Raw genomic sequence first — 21,918 nt, 5'->3', positions numbered from 1 at the left:
AGATAATCAATTTGTGGTGAGATAGCCCTATGTTTTTTTTTGTAAAATTCCCAAAAAAATCAACGTTTACTTAAGGTGTCCGTTTTTATCCCCTTTCCCCTACTAATATTATAATTTATGTAGCAATGTATCATTTCACACTTTTTTTAAAACGAATTTTAATGTGTTGTGAACTAATTCACGAACCAAAACGGAGCTACTATGAAAAAATGTCATCCATGCTTGAGGAAAGTATTAATAGAAAACTCAGTGTGTTGCGCCACTGTATAGATATAAAGAGCATTGTTTTGTATGTTCAAACAGAAAAATACATAAGAAGAACGTCAAACTAATTATTTTTGTTATACATATGGAAGATATCACACGAAGAAGAATTATAGCAAATATTTTTTGGACATAAACTTAAAAACATCGTTTAGTAAATACTTATCAGAAGTATACAACAAATAAAGGATGTTCATATTTCATGATCTCACAAAGTTAATACATCACTGCTTTCTCAAGTAAAAATAATTGCGACCAGTACGACACACATGACGAAACTTAGTACGACCGCAGAGGATTAAATTTATAAGTTCATTTTTGAAGCATAATCTTAGTTTTAATATCATTGATTGGCATATTTATTATTAATTTAACGATGTTGAGGGTATTCACGTAAAAAATCGCATTCACTGTGCTTTAGTATAAAAAGGATAAAAAGTGTTATTTATTTATTGTAAAGCTAGCCGATGATGCAGACTTTTGCATCTTTTCGCCTTAGATTGAACATGAGAAAGCAGTATTAGACGCTACATATTCATGCCAAAATGGCTCTCGTTCAGACTGATTCGAATGCTATAATAATAAAATTAGTGAGTTGGGGCAAACTATTATTAATTCATAACTAATATTGGATCGTTATTTTGGAAAATCTGTAAATCTGTATGAAAACCTGAAAAAACGGTAAGCTGCATCTACAGATTCTTGATTTCAAAAATCCTGAAAAATCTGTATTAATACAGATTATTCTGTAGATATGGTAACCCTGCCAGGAAGGTTCTACTGTGTATTTGGTGGGACCTGAAAGGAATCATTTATTATTAGTTACTTCCGTATGGCTAAATTTGGATCTCTAATGTCAACAACTGGACCGTTTGAAGTTAGCGATGCTCGCAAACAGTTATGCAGTGCGTTTTGTCATATACAGGGTTTTCCAACTTTAAACTCCGAAAGTAAATTGAAATAAAACACACGTAGAATTCGAATTTCGATGAAACTTTTATTTCAAATTTAAGTTTGGTTTATGCCATTATGTGTGAAATACAACATCATTCAAATGTCCACCTAGGGCTTCCTCGCACACCTTGATCCGGAACAGGTAATTTTCGATGACTTTTCGGCACATATGGGGCGGTATCTCGGTCATAACTTCACGAATGTTGTCTTTCAAATGTTCAAGAGTTTGCGGAGAGTTGGCATAGACACGGTCTTTCGCATAAACCCACAAAAAAAAGTCTAGCGGGCTCAAATCGCATGATCTGGACGGCCAATTGGGAGGTTCTGAAATTTTCCAAATCGTTTTAGGATATCAATGTGGATTTGGGATTATCAAATAGTTTAGCTAACTCACTGGTGGATAGTCCGGGTTTGTAATCCGCGGAATCGAAGCGCGTTGCGCTTAGCTTGTCAACATGTGTATAATCTGATTGTATGCACTCCTAACGCAATTTTTTGAATTTTTGAAAAATTTTTGCTCATGAGATAAACAACAGTATTTTCTGTGTGTTCGATTGATTCCGTATTAAATCATTATAGTGATATCAAAATAATGATACGTATTCTACTCCAGATTTTGCATTGTGTTTCGCGGCATTCAAGCACACTCCGTAATTAAAAATTGAACAACCCGACCCACAATCGCGTGGACTTATGTTCTAAGCGGAGGGTGTCGACTGGAGAGAAAATTCTTGTCAAATCCAGCTGAGCTGGGCGGTAGTGTGTGACTCACGACGTTCTACAGCAAAACATGCAGTGAATAAAGAGCTGCAATAATAACAATAAATACTCTGGCGAGTCTGGAAGAACCTCGGGCGTACAGAAAAAAAGGTAAACAAGAATCAAGTCTACTCCGCGAGAGCAAATAATTCGCGAAGCTCAGCGCAGTTATGGTTTGAACATTGAAGCAGAACGGACGTTGTCGATTGTTGGGAGCCTCATTCTGGGCGTAGTGTTTCACATTCGCGAGTGCCCTTTGTCACGCTGTACTTTTTCCAGTCTTTTCTTCCTTTTCTCGACCAACCCACGGATGCAACGAGGTGTCTAGAGAAGAAGTTGAATGATTCACATTGTGTAGTGCCACCAGTAGTGTCGTTCAGCAGAAAGTGCGCCTCGGCGTGAAGTAAACAAGAACAACGGGTTTATCAGAGGGACGCTCGGCCTTCAAACGAAAGCGACAAAGGACCTTCACAGGAGATTCATGTATGTTGCTTATGAATGCTTGCACTAGTTTCTACACTCTAGGTGTTACAATACCGTTGTCCAATGTCACATTGTTCTACTATGAGCATGGAGGCGTTATAATGCTATTTGAATGCACAATTTGTGTGGCGGCCAAAAATTAATTCCACGTCCGTCCGGCGATGGTATCTATGGAATTGTAATTCGAAGTATGTACTTCAATTTGCCTCCTGGTGACCTCCATGCAGTATGTGTGTCGTAGTTTTTGATAAGACATCGCGCGAGTAGCAAATACTATGTGCAGCGATTTGTTTCGAATAATTAATCAGTTGCAGCAGCTAATAGTAACATGAGCGCTGGCAGATTTTTCGTTTCGTTTTATTTAATCGATAGTAGAATTGAGTCAAACAGACTATAAACTTTAATGTGTCAATGAAGTCTGTAGATTATTGCAAATGTGTTCGCTGAATGATAAGAGTTCTTTCAACGAGGGTTCGCATAAAAATTTGAAATTAAAATATACATCTCAATTATTACATTATCAACTGTAATGAACGACCCAGCTTCTATCACGCTGAGCCCCACGTCGGTTTCTAGGGATCGTCACGCAACTTTTTGTTAGGAGAGCGATGATCAGTGGGATTGACAGTTACAAAGTGGTTTGTTTTCGGATGAGTTACGGAATTTGGCCACTTTCTATTCGAAATAAATATGTATACAATGAGTATCTTTGGGAGCTGGATCGATTTGGTTGTGCAAAAGCTCTTGGTTCGGGCTGAATGGAAAGCGCAGCAAAAATAGTGCAGGACTCAGCGTGTTGATAAAAAAAACTCACACTTCGTTTCTTAACTATAGAATCACCTAACTTTTTAGTTTCAGAGATGTATAAGACCTCTTCTGAAATAATGTACAGTAAAACTTCGACTATCCGCGACAGCGAGTTCCACAGTAATTCCGTATTCCTTCCTTGAAATTTGTCAGTGAGTGGTAGACTTCTGCTCTGTTATTTTGGTCACGGCTTCCACATGATCTGACCATTGGTCTACACGACCTTACAGAATGATAATTTGAGTATATATGTATTTACAATCCGTAATTTTTATACTGAAATATATTGTTTTTGTGTATGAACGATAATCATGGTGTTACTGTGTATAATCTTTATTATTTTGGTCTGGCGCAAAGTGTTCACAAAACCATAATGGTGTTTCATACATATAGAACCAGATGATACATTTATTGCAAATTATATAATTCAAATCGATTTCGCAGATCTTACTTTCTAATCCGTTAGGTCAAAGAATCTTTTCTGCATTATTTCAATCAAGTTCCTGCACGTTGGAAAAAAACGGTAACGGTATTGAATTAAAGAGACTTTAAACTCAGAGAGTTCATTCGTCTCTGGAAAAAAAGATGAAACTGTTCATTTATGTTCTTCAGGCCTTCCTAAATGTTTTTTGTCTGCATAAACTCTTCGTATGGGGCTTTAATATGATGAATAGTCTAAGCAACACAGACTTTAAATTCCGTTTTCCAATTGCCGAACTTACGTTAGATTTACAAACAGATTGCGCAGTAAATAAAATGATGATTAATTAAAATTTGAATTAAAATTTGTTAGAAAACTCCGAATTTTCCTTCAAATTTCTCGGATTCAAGTATCCTTTCCATGCTGCAAAGGTTAGATAATCATCATTTTACAATGTGGTATGTACCGTTCTGAATCATATTTCGGACACTTTGTTCTAATATCTTGAAATGCTTAATGCACTGATGATATAACTATAAAATTAATATCACAATTACTTCTTTAGAGTAATTCCTTAGTTTCACTATCATTTCATATGAGAACTACAATTGAATTATAACATAATCGGTAAAAATCTATCAACACTACTCACTATCGTTTGTGTTTGACGTTTGCTTAGCGTGAGCACGTAGAATTTACCCGTTTATCAATATATAAAATATAATAAAATATAATCAAGTGTAATATAATTTTCGTTCAAAAAATTACAAAATAAAGTGTCCGAAATTTGATTTAGTGTCCGAAGTTTGATTTTTATTCGCTTCATTGGAAAATCATTTTATTCAATGATTTTTTTGTATGTTTTCAATCAAATAGGTACCAAAGTAGAAAGTTTTAAAGCATATTGAACTAATTAATTTAAAAATATCAACCGAGTAATACCTGTGCATAAAGTTTAGAGCTGTTTTCTGCATCATACGCCTTAAGCGTCCGAAATATGATTCAGAACGGTATATTATGAAGAATGGTTTGGTATAAGTGTTGGAATTTTTTTTTTTCAATTAGTTAGTAGTTAGTAGCATGTGTTGCGCTAAAAATACTGAAAATTCTTCTCGTATCGGCCCTTACTTAATCAAGGATATCAGACAATTTAATATGATATGGATTTCATCGCCATTATCCACGGTATTCAGAACCTGTGTGTATTATTGAACTTAAAATGTTCGACGTTTATTACGATGGTTTAAACACGCAATTTGACCAAAGTCATAGTCAAATTGCGTGTTGAACCATCGTGAATATATAAAACTCTAACTTTCTTACCATATACTGATAACATTGAATGGTTGAAATGAATCTAAATAGAAATAAAACGAATATTCACGACAGAATATAGCTTTTAAGTTCGTAGAGTAAACAAACAGCATCACTTTTCTGGTACTGAGCTCTAATGTAGGTTTCGCATGAGCTGATTCAGCTTTGCGTAAATTCGTCAATAGTCGCCCAGCTTTTATGAACTGATTCGTAATCTTGTAGGAATACTGTTACAATACGATTCGGCAGCAATTGAAATTGAAGTACATCATTTAGAGGAGGGTCGGGAAAGACGGATAGGGCGGGTAAGATGGACACTTGTGTATAATTGATAAAATAATTTTTTATTTTAAATTTGAATGATGTATAAATTTGTAATAAAGTGTATCAATTGATTTGACACTCATTGTATATACATAGCTGGCCACCCTTCCCCTACTATTGAGCGTTCTGACGTGTTGATGAAAAAGCAATCTGAGCCGATCAATTTTGAGGGGATCTTCCAGCCGGATGCTATGATCGGTGCTAAGATCGTTAGGAAAATCTCAAGCAGAACTGTCAGTGGGGAACCCGATTCAGTGCAAAACAAAGGGAAAATGTCAGAGGGATACTCGATATGTTGGCTTCTGTCAGTTCAATAGAACAGAATCTTCCGTCGGATTGATCAAAAACGTTTTTGTTTTCATGTTTCCTGAACCATGTCCATGTCTCCATTTTCACACGCACTGACGAAACTACCCATGCAGCATCAATCATAGTAACCCATGAGTCAGCAGAAAAAAATTAACAGTTCTATCAGTCGAACTCTTACCGTGATGGCGAAAACAGCTACTCTCTTTAGATGTGTGCGCGTTCAAAGAACGGTACCCCGCCGCGTCGAAAACGGACATAGTGCGGCACTTTGTGGACGCAGGATACGCCCGTTCCGGCATCTACAAACATCTTGGCACTATTGGACAACAATCAGAGCATCGAAAAAAAGTCCGGTTCCGAACGGCCGACGGCTCTAAGCGACAAGAAGCTCCAAAGGGAAAAAGCTCGAGGGAAAAGTGGCTACATCGCCGCGTGTGCTTGACCGGGAGGTCGGTGCAAACGGTCAAACAGTGAAAAAGTATCTGGCGAACATGGACATACGTGTCAGGAACGAAAATCTCGTCCACTGGTCTCGGAGCTGCAGGCAAGCGGCTGAATAAGATGGTCAAGTCGATTTTCCCGGCGAATCGCGACGTGGCGGTGGTGATGAATGACAAGACCTATCTCACCCTGGATGGCAACGACTGGCAGGGCACTTCGTGTTCTACTTCCCCCACGAAGGAAGTGAGCTCCGAAGTGAAGTTTATTTCATACACAAAGTTTCCCAAGAAGGTGCTGCTGTTGCTGACGATCAGCGAGATAGAGATGCCGAAGCCACTCTTCTTTAGCTCCGGGCTGGCCGTGAACGGAGAAATTTATAGTACGAAGTGCCTGTCGGAAGTTGCGTCGTTCATCAAGAAATACCATAATGGCGAAGACGCGGTGTTCTGGTTGGATCTGGCGTCGGCCCACTACTCGAAGCGTCGTAAGAGGAGAGCTTAATTCCGATGTGGTACCCAAGTCGCCCAGGCGTCCCATCGGGAAATTCTGGGCAAACCTGAAGCGATCTACTCCAACAATTTTGTCGTGAAAACTGAGAATGAATTGATAAATAACACGAAGAAAGAACACAAAAACATGCCTACACGCATGTCCATTTTTCAATGCAAATAGTAGTGTTGTCTAAACGACATTGGGCTATCCAAAACGACACCGAGATCCGTGACGCCATCACTGCGCTGGAGTAGCTGTAGTCAAAAATGTTTAGCTGTTTTTTACGGGTAAAGCTGACAGCAGTGCATTTCTGATTGCTGATTGTCATGTGGTTAGAGTTGCACCAATCCGCCAATAAATCAATCAAGTTTTGAAGTCTCAAACAGTGTGTGACGTTATCAATTGGCAGCAAATAGTGAGAATAACAAAGGCCCTAAAATGCTGCCTTGCAGTACTCCAGAACCGTTCTGGAACCACCTCGAATGGGAGGAACCCACTTTCACGGAAGTTCTGCGATTGCGTAGATATGTGCTTAGCAACGAAAGAAAGAAAGATGCCATGATCAACACGATCGAATGCCGCTTTCTGATCAGTGTAAATAGCGTCGACATAGTCTATGGGCCACTTTAGATCATTGTTCAGTGTATTTTGAGAGATGGTAGGTGGTTTTGCTGCTTATCGATGCCCAAAAACATTGATTTGAAATTTCGAGTTCATTCGGGGTAGAATCGACACTTTCAGTAAGGGAAAAACCGACACATGGTTTGTTTTTCACTGACAGGTAAGATGCGTCCTTATTCTTTATAGATGCCTCGTGTTTATGTTTGGATGACAAATCAGCAGAGCAGAATTGATATTCAACTGAAATCAGTCAGAACCAATGTTGAGTAGGGCATGTCAACAAAAAAGGTTTATCAGCCACATTTTCGGTGGATGCTCACCCAAGCTGAGATCAAAATTGTTTATTCCGAACCATTTCAATAAGAAAAAAAATATTGCTGGCTGAGATTTCTAGAGCAGTATTCAAACCATTTGCTTTGCAAATCTGGGGCTACATCAGCAGCAAGGGCTATGGGGTTCAATAAGTGAACAGCTTTTGTTTACAGACGAAATACATTAATTTGTGTATCATTTAAAATCTGTGCAATCCAATTTCATATTATTTGAAATTATTCCCCCGCCCTCTCTCAAAGTATCCACATAGAGTATGGATAGCCTCTTACTTACGAACTTTGAAATTATTGTAACAAGTTTTCATTTGTGTCGGAGTAAAGACAGGATGTCGACTTTACACGCACTCCCATTTATTTCACATAAAAAAATTTTGTATCCTATCAAAATTCGCATTATTCTAAAAAAAGGATCAACAGACACATGGTTCATATTGAGTACAAGAGATGTTTTGTAATGATTTGAAGGCGAAGAAACATGGGAAAAAATATGTGGAAATCTTTAGTTTTTTTAGGTTTTACCCTGTTTTCTCCCACTCCTTTTGTGAGGCTGTAGAAAACCGCAAAAAATGAGGCCTCAGAGTATCTTATTATTTGCGTGGATTCTTTTGCACTCAGGTTTCGAAAAATGGGAACTGAAAATCCACGGAAGAATTGGTTTAAACTAAATTCCTAGTTTCTAAATCTTGTTTTATAATTTTTATTTTAAATTTTTATTTATGGACAATCACTTCAAAATATGTTCTGTGAACTGATATGAAATTTATGTGTTATTTCTGATTTGGAACTCCCATGGAGACGGCCACGGCTATCTTCAAAGGTAAGATTATTGATTCTCCGAACGGTTTAGTTAATATGTTCGATTGAATTATTTGGTGTCCTTGTCCTGCAATGTCATCTCGGGACTATTTTTAACGTCATGACGCCTCCCAGACATGACATTTTATATAGTCAATAACTCAAAATAGTGGAAACTTTTGCATTCAGAACTCCATATCCATAAAAGTCAGTAAATGTTGAAATTGTACTGTACATAAAAGATCGTTTGAAGGAATCATTATCATGTGTTTATGCGACAAAGAATCGCACTTCTAATTTGTTTCGGAATCCACTAATGTTTTTACTCTAAGTGTATCTGGTTAAGACACCTGTGCATCTAAAATAGAATTGCTAGAATATAAAAGAAACGAAACTGGCGACAGAAACATAAAATTTAGCTGAAATGCCAGAATGTGTTCCACTGATGACTGTCTGATTAAGTTTATAGATTTAGATGTTTTTATATTTACGTTCTTGTGTTTCAAATTGATATGGAAACTGAATGAACCCAACTATGTTTGTGATTTATTTCTGTATTTGAATTGTGGTGTTCAGCCTATCCATATTTTAATATTATTAGTTTTATTTATATATACAAACAATATTCGTCCCTATTGGTACTATGTTTTTCCCTCGCTTTTCCCTTCCCATCTACTAAATGTAGTATTGAAGTTGTCTCCACAGTTTCAAAAACTGCTAGCTTAGGTTATGTCCTGAAAGGTACAAAATGCCAATTTTTATACTTAGGGGTAGTGGGGGCAAATTGGTCATGGGGGGCAAAGTGGTAACCTGCTTGTTTGGTAGTATAACTATTGACTATAGATACCATATCCATTCCTCGCTAACAACTTGATGGAGCTGGATGTGCTATTCATCACTCCTCAAGCATTGTTCTCGAAGTTTTTTTTTCTCTTCTCCCCAACGAGTTGGTTTTTTTTTCTCGTGTGTTCTGTGGTGAATTAGTGCCCAAAGTACCCAAAGCAGCCAGAACCGAGGAAGCAGCGCCTCTGCAGTGGTCTGGATCGGCGTCTGTAGTGGATCAATAACCATAACGGCATCGTCAACACGTGGTTGACAACAATAACAACAATCAGTTGAGTACAACAATAACTTCTGCTATTGTGTTGTCTCCGTAGCGCGTGACTTTTGTGTCTCCCTTAATAGGGTAACAGAGCGCATATCGGAACAACAAATTTATGTGATTATTTTTATTTTATTTAAGTTTTTTTTTTACAAGTGAGATAAAAAAATTGTAAAGATAATAATCGTTCGTTCTAAGAATGGAGGAGGGTGGGGGTCTAGACATGGACATTTCAGACTCCCCCTCGCTTGCTCAAGCAGGGTGTAGTAAGTCCCTTAAACGGACTCCTATGCCCGAAGATTCTTCTTCTGGGGACGAGTCAACTCACACTACCAAGCCCCCCTCCAAAAAAAAGATTGCAAACCTTTCCCCTGATTCCTCCAATACTTCCACCCAATCATCGACATCCCTTCCCCCCTCTGATGTTACTGTCCCCACTCAAACCTTGTCCTCGAATTCCTCTCCTATTGTTTCCGCTCCCCGTGTCAGGGTTTATCCGGACGATGCGCCTGACGCTGGTCCTTGGGTTGTTTTTTTCCGGCCCAAACCTAATGGTAAAGCCTTGAGGGTCGTACAGATTATGACAGATCTGAAAAGATACACCTCTGTTTCGGAAATTTGCAAAGTAAGACCGAACAAACTGCGAGTTGTCGTGACTAACCGAAAGGACGCGAACGATATTGTTGCTGATAAGCATTTCATCCTCGAATATCGAGTTTTTATTCCCTCCCATAACGTAGAAATTGGGGGCGTTATATCTGAAACGGGTCTGACGTGCAAAACTATAGAAAGTATGGGAGTTGGCAGGTTCAAGAGGCTTCCTTCGATGGAAGTCAAAATCTTGGAATGTCGCCAACTTGGAAAAGTTACCCAGGAAGGAGTAGAAAAGAAATTTACGCCGTACGACTCGTTTCGAGTCACTTTTGCTGGTGCCGCCCTCCCTGACTACGTTATGGTGGACAAATTGAGGCTGCCGGTGCGACTCTTCGTGCCAAAGCCCATGACTTGCAACAAATGCAAGTCAGTTGGTCATACAGCAGCTTATTGCGCCAACAAGGAGCGCTGTGCCACATGCGGAGAGCAACATGAGGGGAAATCCTGCAGTGCGACTGAGCATAAGTGTCCATATTGCGGGGGATCCCCACACGTGCTCTCAGCTTGTGAAACTTACAAGAGTCGCTGGGATAAACAAAAGCGCTCTTTGAAGGAACGCTCGAAACGCACTTTCGCGGATATCTTAAAGGGCGCTTCCCCACTGGCTCAACAACAACCATTACCAACAAACAATGTCTTTGCTTCACTGCCAGTTGACGAATTGGAAGCGGATACAGCTAACGAGGGCACACCGTTTATTTTCAAAGGGAATTCCCGGCGCAAAAATGTGTCCACTCCCAAAGTTCAACGACAAGTCCCATCGGTGGTACCCCATGTTAGCTTGCCTAAAATATCGAGTGCAGCGGACAAGCAAAATCAGGTTCCTCCTGGCTTCCGTGGGAATAGTTCACCTTCGAACGACCCAGCACTCGAGGGGACATCAAAAACCCCAACTGTCCCTTTTTTTGCGTCCAGCTCAACTTCCCAATCGGGATTTATAAAGTTGACTGACCTTGTGGATCAAATCTTCACGTGTTTTAATGTTTCCGATTCCATCAGAACCATTGTCATCTCAATGCTTCCAGTACTAAAGACAATTTTGCAACAATTGATGCAAACATGGCCCCTCCTTGCAATGATTATCTCTCTTGATGTCTAATTTGAATAGAGAGGTCGGAGATATCACTGTTTTACAGTGGAATTGTCGTAGTCTTATCCCTAAATTGGATGCATTCAAATTTTTAATTCATAAGTTCAATTGTGATGTTTTTGCTCTGTCCGAAACTTGGCTTTCTTCGCGAGATGATCTCTCTTTCCACGATTTTAATATTATACGCTTGGACCGTGATGACAGATACGGAGGGGTGCTATTGGGGATCAATAAGTGCCACTCATTTTTCCGAATTGACCTTCCACCTATTGGAGGGATCGAAGCTGTTGCTTGTCATGCAAACATTAAAGGCAAAGACCTCTGTATTGTCAGCTTGTATTGGCCTCCGAGAGCTGCGGTTAGCCGCAAACAACTTGTTGACATGTGCTCACTCCTTCCTGAGCCACGATTGATCTTGGGAGACTTCAACTCTCACGGAACTGCCTGGGGGGAACAGTACGACGACAATCGTTCATTGTTGATATATGACCTTTGTAACAGCTTCAATATGACCGTTTTGAACACTGGGGAAACAACACGTGTGCCTAAACCTCCTGCTAACCCAAGTGCTCTTGACCTCTCGCTTTGCTCGAATTCACTATCGTTAGATTGCAAGTGGAATGTAATCCAGGATCCCAACGGTAGTGATCACTTGCCAATCAAAATTTCCATCACCATTGGGTCGAATTCTTCTGAATCTATAAACATGGCATATGACCTCACAAGACACATTGACTGGAAAAAATATGCGGACGCGATTACTCTAGCCATCAATTCCAGAGATGGTTTACCTCCATTGGAGGAGTATAACTTCCTTTCTCGTTTGATCCATGACAGCGCGGTTCGCGCTCAAACGAAACCCATCCCAGGTTCCACCATTCACCGAAGGCCTCCCAATCCATGGTGGGATAGCCAATGTTCAAAGATTTATGTAGAAAAATCGAATGCATTTAAAGCTTTTCGGAAACGTGGAACTCCTGAAAATTTTCAAACGTATTTAGCCCTTGAGAATCAATTTAAAAACTTGATCAAAGGTAAAAAACGTGCTTATTGGCGAAATTTCGTGGGAGGTTTGTCACGAGAAACGTCAATGAAAAAATTATGGAAAGTGGCTCGAAACATGAGAAATCGCTCTTCATCGAATGAAAGCGAGGAATATTCACATCGATGGATTTTTAATTTTGCGCGAAAGGTTTGTCCCGATTTCGCTCCCGTGCAAAGAATTGTTCGAGATATACCACAAGATAGGTGCGATCTTGATTCCGAGTTTTCGATGGTAGAATTCTCTCTTGCTCTCCTTTCAAGTAACAATTCGGCTCCAGGATCGGATAGAATTAAGTTCAACTTGTTAAAAAACCTCCCCGATGTGGCCAAACATCGCTTGTTGAATTTATTCAATAAGTTTCTGGAGCATAATGTTGTTCCGGATGATTGGAGACAAGTACGAGTTATAGCTATTCAAAAACCCGGAAAACCCGCGTCCGACTTCAATTCGTACCGCCCAATAGCAATGCTGTCTTGTATACGGAAATTGTTGGAGAAAATGATCTTGTTTCGCCTTGATCGTTGGGTTGAAACGAATGCCTTACTCTCAGATACACAATATGGGTTCCGCAGGGGCAAGGGGACGAATGATTGTCTTGCGTTGCTTTCTTCAGAAATTCAAATGGCTTACGCCGAAAAAAAACAAATGGCTTCAGTATTCTTGGACATAAAGGGGGCCTTTGATTCTGTTTCAATAGAGGTTTTGTCAGACAAATTACACTCTCGGGGTCTGCCGCCTCTATTGAATAATATGTTATATAACTTGCTTTGTGAGAAACATTTGAACTTTTCTCACGGAGATTCGGCAGTAAGTCGGTTCTCTTACATGGGCCTCCCCCAGGGCTCATGTTTAAGCCCCCTTTTGTACAACTTCTATGTAAGCGACATCGACAATTGCCTTACACAAAATTGCAGCCTAAGACAACTTGCAGATGATGGAGTGGTGTCTGTCGTAGGATCAAACGAATCCGACCTGCAAGGACCCTTACAAGATACTTTGAACAATTTTTCAACCTGGGCCATTGGGCTAGGGATCGAATTCTCCACGGAGAAAACAGAGATGGTGGTTTTTTCTAGGAAGCATAGACCAGCAAAACCAAAGCTTCAACTTTTGGGTAAACCGATCACTCATGCTATGTCATTCAAGTATCTTGGGGTCTGGTTCGACTCCAAATGTACTTGGGGGGTCCATATTAGGTATCTGAGTAAAAAATGTCAACAAAGAATAAACTTTCTCCGTACAATTACCGGCACCTGGTGGGGAGCCCATCCCGAAGATCTTATAATGTTGTATCGAACAACTATTCTCTCAGTGATGGAGTATGGCAGTTTCTGTTTTCAATCAGCTGCCAAAACACACCTCATTAAACTCGAGCGAATTCAGTATCTTTGTCTCCGTATTGCGTTGGGATGTATGCCCTCAACGCATACCATGAGTCTCGAGGTTTTGGCAGGCCTACTCCCACTAAAAGATCGCTTCAATTTATTATCTCTTCGGTTCCTCATCCGGTGTAAGGTTATGAACCCATTGGTGATCGGGAATTTTGAGCAGCTGATCGAGCTAAATTTTCACTCCGGATTCATGAGTTCATATCATGAATTCATCTCCATGCAGGTTGATCCTTCTTCGTATATTCCCAACCGTGTTTGTTTTCCTGACTACATCAATTCCTCTGTGCATTTTGATCTGTCCATGAAACAGGATATCCATGGATATTCAGATTATCAACGATCGAGGATCGCTCCAACGATCTTCGATTCAAAGTATGGGGGTATCAATTGTGATAATATGTACTTTACTGATGGGTCCTCTATGAATGAGTCCACAGGATTTGGAGTGTTCAACGAAATTTTTAGCACCTCCCACAGTCTTCAGAATCCTTGCTCAGTGTATATTGCTGAATTGGCAGCGATATACTGGGCGCTGGACAGCGTCGCCTCACGACCTGTTGAACACTATTACATTGTAACGGATAGTCTTAGCTCTGTCGAAGCTATCCGTTCAGTGAGGCCGGAAAAGCACTCGCCGTACTTCCTTGAGAGAATACGAGAAATTTTGAGTGCTTTATCCAGACGCTGTTATGTCATTACCTTTGTCTGGGTCCCTTCACATTGCTCAATTCCGGGTAATGAGAGGGCTGACTCATTAGCAAAGGTAGGTGCGATTGAAGGCGACATTTACCAGCGTCAAATCGCCTTCAATGAATTTTTTTCTTTAGTCCGTAAAAATACCATCGCTAACTGGCAACGCAAATGGAACGAAGATGAATTGGGCCGGTGGTTTCACTCGATTATCCCTAAGGTTAGCCTCAAACCGTGGTTCAAAAGTCTGGACTTGAGTCGGGACTTTATTCGCACCTTCTCCCGACTCATGTCCAATCACTGTTCGTTAGATGCGCTTCTCTTTCGTTTCAATCTTTCCAGCAACAATCTCTGCGTCTGTGGTCAAGGTTATCACGACATCGAGCATGTTGTTTGGTCGTGCGAGATGTATCTTGTCGCCAGATCGAATTTAGAAAACTCCCTTCGGGCCCGAGGAAGACAGCCCAATGTGCCGGTGAGAGATGTGTTGGCTCGGTTAGACCTTGATTACATGACCCAAATATATGTTTTCCTTAAAGCTATCGATCTTCGTGTGTGATTGTACCTATGTCCTTATACCCTCCTTTTCATCCATTGCGAGCGATTGGCCCCCATGGTATAAACAGTAAAATAAGTTGAAATGTAAATATACAATAGATTTAAGAATCGAGTGTGATCATCAACATTGTAACAATTCCCTTATATCCCATCCCTTTCCTGAAAGATGTCACCCTCTAAACTCGAGTAAACCGCGAGTAATCGGTTTTCCACCTTACTAACCATAGTGTTAGGAAAATTATTTATGTATAGTTTTAAAACATATACTTAAGAATTCGGCTCCTTTAAACTAATGTAACTGAGCCTGTAAAAATAAACGTTTTATATAAAAAAAAAAAATATAGATACCATATTGATAGTCACCTTATGTTTGAAGAATTAATGACTTTTGACGCACCCTGTACTTCAGTAGAGCTGTCGCATGTCAAAATATAAATCAAAAATGAAATTTCACTCTCGATAGCCACTAGACCGTAGTTCTGTGCGCATGGTATCTAAGGAATTTCTCGTGAAATTTAGTTTAATCAATCTGATATATTGGACAAATCATCAGTTTGGACGACTGTTCACATATTATAGGAGAGGTGAACAGATATTTTGTTTAATCTTAGTGAATTATTAGCATAGAAATAAATTTGATGTCTAGGGGCAAAGTGGACATAGGTGAATATCGACTTGTTCTGTTTACTAAAGCTGATATACCTCATCATATTCTGCTCTTGAAGAAGATCCTTTTGTGGCTTTGACCCTGAATAAATATGCCACTCCAACTAAACCAAGCCTCATTATGTGGAATGTTGTTTGTTTCATACTACGTTTTTTTATGCATGAGAAAATTTGAATTAAGACTCTAGGTGAATAGACAAAGTTTATTTCATATATGTACCTACTATATCAAATATAATCTGAACAAATTTGGACGAAAAAAACGCATAAATCTATCCCATTTAGCTTGATATGTGTGAGTGACCACTTTGCCCCCACTAGGTGACCGCTTTACCTCCAAGCAAAAATGATGTTCGATTTTTCACCTTTTTTTCTAATGATGAAAAGTGTACTATTTTGAATTTTTATAGTAAAAGCCTTTTCTATCTTGAACAACATTGAGTTGAACTATAATATTCTTCGAGAAACGGAAATTGAAGCGGTACTTCCCCTATACTAATTGTCTATTCGCGTGGTGGTTCGTCAAACAGAACGGTACGATACTAAAAGGGACAGTCACGCTACCCGCATTTCTACTGGTACGGATTGCACTTTGAGCTATCACAACAATATCTCATGTATACATCTGTGTACTTAATAATCGTACCACAACCCGACCATGCCCTACGGACGCAATTATGTGCGACTAGTAAACGGTCGCCCTATATAATGTACAGCGAAGGAGGATGGAATATATAATTAAATTTACATCATCGTGGAGTCTGTGCAGCGTTGGGTTTTCTCAGTGAAACGTTCCTCATCGTCCTTTTTCTGCTGGGTTCGAGCTAGACGTTTTTTGTTGTGCATTAAGTACTTCGAGAGCAACGAGAAAAGCTGATCAGCAAGTCACCTACGAGCGTGACGTCTACAACCGGCTAATTGATCGGGTGACCCCGCATCGGAACAGGTTCGTCGCTAATACGGCTAACGAAGGAATTACTTTGAGTAAGGTCAGGGAGGTTAATCTTATTTTATGGCGAGTATGACTCCACGTTGCGCCATTCTGGGCATCTCTTTCGACGTTTCTCTTTCAGTGGATATATTCTGATCAGAAAGGTGCTAAGTTCTCACAACGCCCTTATGAAAAGATCCTTTGTAATAGATAAGATCCAAAACAAGTAATCTTCGTCGTGATTATTCATATTGATCGTGCATTGGTGCTAGAAAAATTTGCATAGTTCTGGAAAAATGCAAATTCCCATCTAGTGTGATTAAGTGACCTTGTTTATCACTTCATCGTCTCTCAAAAATATGTACTATAGATATTGAAGAGCATTCTATTCGCTAATGCGACGAATCAGCTGAATCACAAAACAAACATTCACATCACTTAGCATCCATCTGAGAGGATAAGGAGGAGCAGTAGTCTGCCTCATTAGAACCTAATATAACATGAGATGACAATACTCGGCGATCGTTATGGCTGTCATAAATTACTCAGCGGAAACCCGCCTTACCCACTGAAGCCATAGGGTTAAATTCGCCATTAATCTCTGAGCAGCACACAATAACGATTAACCTTTCCGGACCGCAATGTCGGTTCGTAGAACTTTTTATCTCGGAGTTATCGGGTGCTGCGAATCTTGTCTGGCCAACAGTTTCTGACTCGAGCCAGATAAATCACTAGACTTTGACTGATTCAGATCTAAGGATGATGAATAGTGGTTATTAGCTTGGATGGCTATTTCATCATAGTTTAACCGAGCTTGGCGTAATTTAGGCGCAGGACATAGGGCATGATGGGGTTCCGGACTGAGAACGTCAGAGAGTTGATACTTGAAACAGTTGCCCATTTTTGTGATTGTTTATCTTGTTCTTCTTGAACTTGATTGAAGTTGGGGACAAAAAAGGCGGCTGATGTTTTCAGGATGTGTAATGATGAGAAACACGCTTCGTTATGGTCACTATAACTGTCGTCGGGTACACACTAATTTTTCTCGGGTGCTAAAACAAGTTCGATGCAAATATTTTTGGCTCGGTCGAACAGTAAAAAGTCGCGGGATAGAATGAATCGGGGAAAATCTTAGGATAAAATGAGTGATTATATGAGGCTTGTTCAACGTGCAAATTTTTACTGGCAACTCATCGTTCAATGAGAAACATCCAGTGAGTTTTGCTGATAACTGTCAACACAGTTTACTGGCCTTGTAAAATTTGTATGTTCTTCGTAACAGTCGAATACATCTAAATTTTTTCACGTACTCGATTTTCCGAATCAATCGCCGCATCTTTCTTGGTTTCACACAATCCTTTAAAGTCAAATAATAACCCTTGAAACAGACGCTATACACAACGCCGTTGCCATTCGTAAGAACCGTGAGCCTAGTAAAGGTTTCATTTTATTATCATTTACAGGTATCGATAATTTACAATACTAAGTATTTAAAAAAAAAGTGTTGTCAAAACCAGTGATAAAATGTTTGCATTACGAAATTCCGTGAAAAATAAGCATCGTGAATTTCTCAGTTTTTGTAGTTGTTTTAACTACTTTGTTTGCTGTTTTCATGTTAAAAAGGTAACAATCTACTACAAATGGATGAACAAATGACCTTTTATGCAGAAATCCAATAGATGGCTCTAGCAGTAAAGTTTGGTCGATTCTGGCATATTCCAAACGTCAAGAACATAGCTTAGATGTTTTTGACACTTTGTCACATTGATGATTCCGTTTTGGTATCATATATGTTTGGCTTTGTGAAAATGTCTGATTTTGTGCTAAATAATCGTTATTTTGAAAACTGTTGATTATCTTCGTTCATTCGAAAAATGACGGCTTAAAAGCATCGGAAGATCCCAAAAGTAAACAAATGTGTTGCTCACGTATCTCTGAACGTTCGAACTTGCAAGTTCACAGCGGAAACTATATCGGAAAAATAGTTCTGAAAAGAACCGATAAATGAACTCTGCGTGATACACGGTGGAATAAAATACGTTTACGAACAGTTCACGACAGGAGCGAAGCATAAAAATACCAGGAAAATTGAAACTCGTTTGCTGCTGCTATTGCAGAAGTTTATGTTGCTGCTGAAGTTATGGATGTAGATGTTATCCTTATCCTTATCCTTATCCTTATCCTTATCCATTCCTTATCCCTATCCACATCAATATATCTTCGGAACCCCTTAAAACAACAGAAATAGCAATATTTGCAAGTAACAAGTGTCATGCTTCGCTTCATGTTGTTTAGTGTTGCCCCAGTGGTATCGCACCTATAGACATCTTCCGTGCCATGTCATTCAACCAGCACCAAACAAGCATCCCACAGAGATCGTACACGGTAACACTCAGTTGCGTCGATAAAAATGAAACATCCCCAGAATGGCAGTTTGGGAGAAAACATTTCTCGATTTCTCGGTCAAATCATGAACAAAGCTAGGAGATGGTTGCATTGGAACGGGGTCAATTACAAATGGCAACTAAAAATACCGATGGTGCGCTATTCGTTCGTACAGTTCATATCCTGTGTAATTAAAAGTTTCCCGTTGCGAAAACAAGAAACACAAGCAAAGCCAAACACTGGAGGCTTGAAGCGACTTAACATTCGAAAACCAATCATTTCGCACTCTTCTCAAAATAAACTCTTTTGTTGGTATTATTAGCCTTGAAAAGTGACGGTTACTTGGTGAGGTGTAGTTGCAGTTCCTTGGTGGAGACAATTTTGCGATTGGAAACGCGAAACTCAATCACACATAGCATTCCAGTAGAAGAATCATTTTCCTTGTGAGCCGGCGATGATGGCCCAGCTTGATTTTTCCATTATGATTACATGATAACATTATGATTATGCCTTCTTTGTCATGGCTCGGGTCGATGTGTTGATTGCATTGACAGATGCACAGCAAGTGAAATATTCGTTCGCGTCCACAGCTCGAGGACAAACTAAGATGACACAAAGAGTAGAATAAGCGATGATCGTTGCTTTTGGTATAGAAAGAGACTAAAAAATTTTCTCCAGAGGAGATGCAATGTTCATACGCAATCGACAGCGTACTGGGTGTTAGGGTGGAATTGAAGTCGCAAATATTCTATTGTCGTTACTCTTTTCGTTGGGAACATTTTTTTGTGTCCGTTTTTTTTGTTCAAGCGTAATTTTTTATTACCTATTGCTTGTGAATTGAGAATTTCTGGTCCGAGCCAGTGTCAAATCCTAAGCTTCCAACTTCCAAACTTATGAAATCTAGAACGTAAAACAGACGCTAAATTGCTAATCGTCGCGCTGTGACTGTTTGGTCCATCTATTTATCGAGAAACATTAGATCTGTTTGTCTTCTTTCCAGTAGCTTTTTTCCAGAACAAAAACACCAAGTTTTGTTTTGCTGACAGCAATTTACCGTTGTGATGTTTCATGTTTCTTTGTTTTTAAGAGGCTTTAAACTTTGCAGTTCATTCGCCTCCATTTACCGTTGTGATCAATTATCAGATAGTACCGCCCCTAACGGCTACCGCGGTTGCGTAGCTTTCACGTGCAACCAAATTAGTCATACCCACATCTCCATTAGGGGTTGACCACAAGTTCACGCTAATTGTAAATTATCCGGCCACCGACTCGACCGACTCGCAGAATGATTGTGATTCATTCGTTTGGCGGGTGCATAAAACAATGCACTGCTGATCTCCCCAAGTGGCATTGACTCATGAGTATCCATCGCAGATTGCGTTCTCTGTGCGATTCTAGCCAAGCGATGGTAATTCACGTACAAAATGAGGTTTCGTGTTTTTCAATCATTTCGTGTTAGGCGGTTATTACAGTGATGATGAGGAGTGTTTTGTTTGATTGTTCTGGGTAGAAGTTTTCCTCCCACGTCTGAAAGAATGCTATTTGCATGTGACTTATGGTCACATCTAACAAAGCTTTCTGTCATGGGAATGAATGAAAGATTAGTAGTTAGGTTTTACAATCACATTTATGATGTTGTGGACATCGTGATTTGTTTTCGAATATGAATGTTTAAATAAATTACTGATCTTCCACAATTGATAATCTTCTTAGTTATCTTCGGTTCGTGTCAGATGCCTCCCAGATTCAATCTGCATCATGTTTAACAACTTCAACAACAAACAGTGCAACGGTATTTAATTTTCATTTCGGACGACAATCTTGCCGCCAGTGACAGGCATTAACACAAAGGGCACTTTGTGAATGGAACAAGATACGCATGCCGTCAGATGATGATAAACTTATAAAAGTGAATGGATGTCGGACAACATGTAAAATGATCGTTGTTTGTATGATCATGCATATGAAAATTAAGCATATCTTCGTTAATCGTCGTGGTGAGAATCTGAAGGCATTCATTACACTTAGAACAACGTAAGAATGTCTTGTTCTTCATGTTACAGGGCTTGATGCCTTTTTACACTTTTGCGCAGAGCACAAAAATTGTTAGCTTATAAAGTCCAGTCCAGAGAACTTTTCGTAATAGCGTTTTGTACAAATCAATTCAGTAGAATTTGTTGAACATTCGTAAATTTGATGTTTATTTCATATTTTTTATTCGAGAGCAATAGCCTGTTTACGTATTAGACCAGTGGTGGCCAGGTATAGACATGGTGCGGGCCGCATTAGAATTTTCTTTATATCGCGGGTCGCAATGATTTTTTTACTACTGTTGAAATGTAAAATATACGTATTCAACTGGTACATTTTCTGACTCAAATTTTTGACTCTTTTTATTTCAAATTCAGTGCATTCAGTTCTATATCTGTAAAATTCATAGCTCTAGAACAAAATGATATAAAAACTTAAAACATTTATTAAAGGTATAAAAATATCCAGAATTATAAACATTTTTGGCAAAATTATTCGACCATCGCTTCTTCATGCAGAGTCGAAAACGCTAATGCCAATCGTTAATCGCTGCAGCTTCTCTACAGAAATCATTGACGATTGGTAATTCCAATGAGAACTGTGATGGATTAGCAAATGGCCAATCATTTGCGGAGATGAAGTCTGGTAGGTTTGTTGCTTTAAAACGGTTCTAGGAGTTTTTTGTGTATCGTTCCAAACATATTCGCTTCAATCTGGGCGTCAACAAATGACTCACACATCGATTTACGCACCAATTATTTTATCCAATTCATTTCGACTGATGAACGCTTTTGTTTCCGAAAAAGATTGCGTTAAACGCGTTCATGAGGAACATAGATAACATTGTGTAGCCATACCGACCTCGGACATCCATTTTTGGGCCTATCGCCCACATCAGCTGTTTCTTTGTACTGTTGTAGCGTACGGAACACGTATCGTTCATTGATAGAAAATGGTTTGAGCAGCACGTAGATCTGTATTGAGGTTTCCCGCACTTAAATAACGTGAAAATTGCCACACGCTTCTCGTACAGACCGAACTTTTTCGTTGCTAGGAAAC

The 21,918-nt window shown here is 39.5% G+C and overlaps 1 protein-coding gene across 1 annotated transcript in view; it reads left to right on the top strand.

Annotated features, from left to right (window-relative positions):
* The first annotated feature begins 2,132 nt into the window (after positions 1-2,132).
* LOC129774364 (clavesin-1-like) overlaps positions 2,133-21,918 on the top strand; it is a 50,086-nt gene continuing 30,300 nt past the window's right edge. Inside the window, exon 1 of the mRNA XM_055778096.1 lies at positions 2,133-2,460. The gene's annotated coding sequence lies outside the window, so the exon portion shown is untranslated. The remainder of the gene's footprint in view (positions 2,461-21,918) is intronic.

This window comes from Toxorhynchites rutilus, chromosome 3, assembly GCF_029784135.1.
Source record: "Toxorhynchites rutilus septentrionalis strain SRP chromosome 3, ASM2978413v1, whole genome shotgun sequence".
NCBI lineage: Eukaryota > Metazoa > Arthropoda > Insecta > Diptera > Culicidae > Toxorhynchites > Toxorhynchites rutilus.
This window is presented reverse-complemented; position numbering and strand designations above follow the sequence as displayed.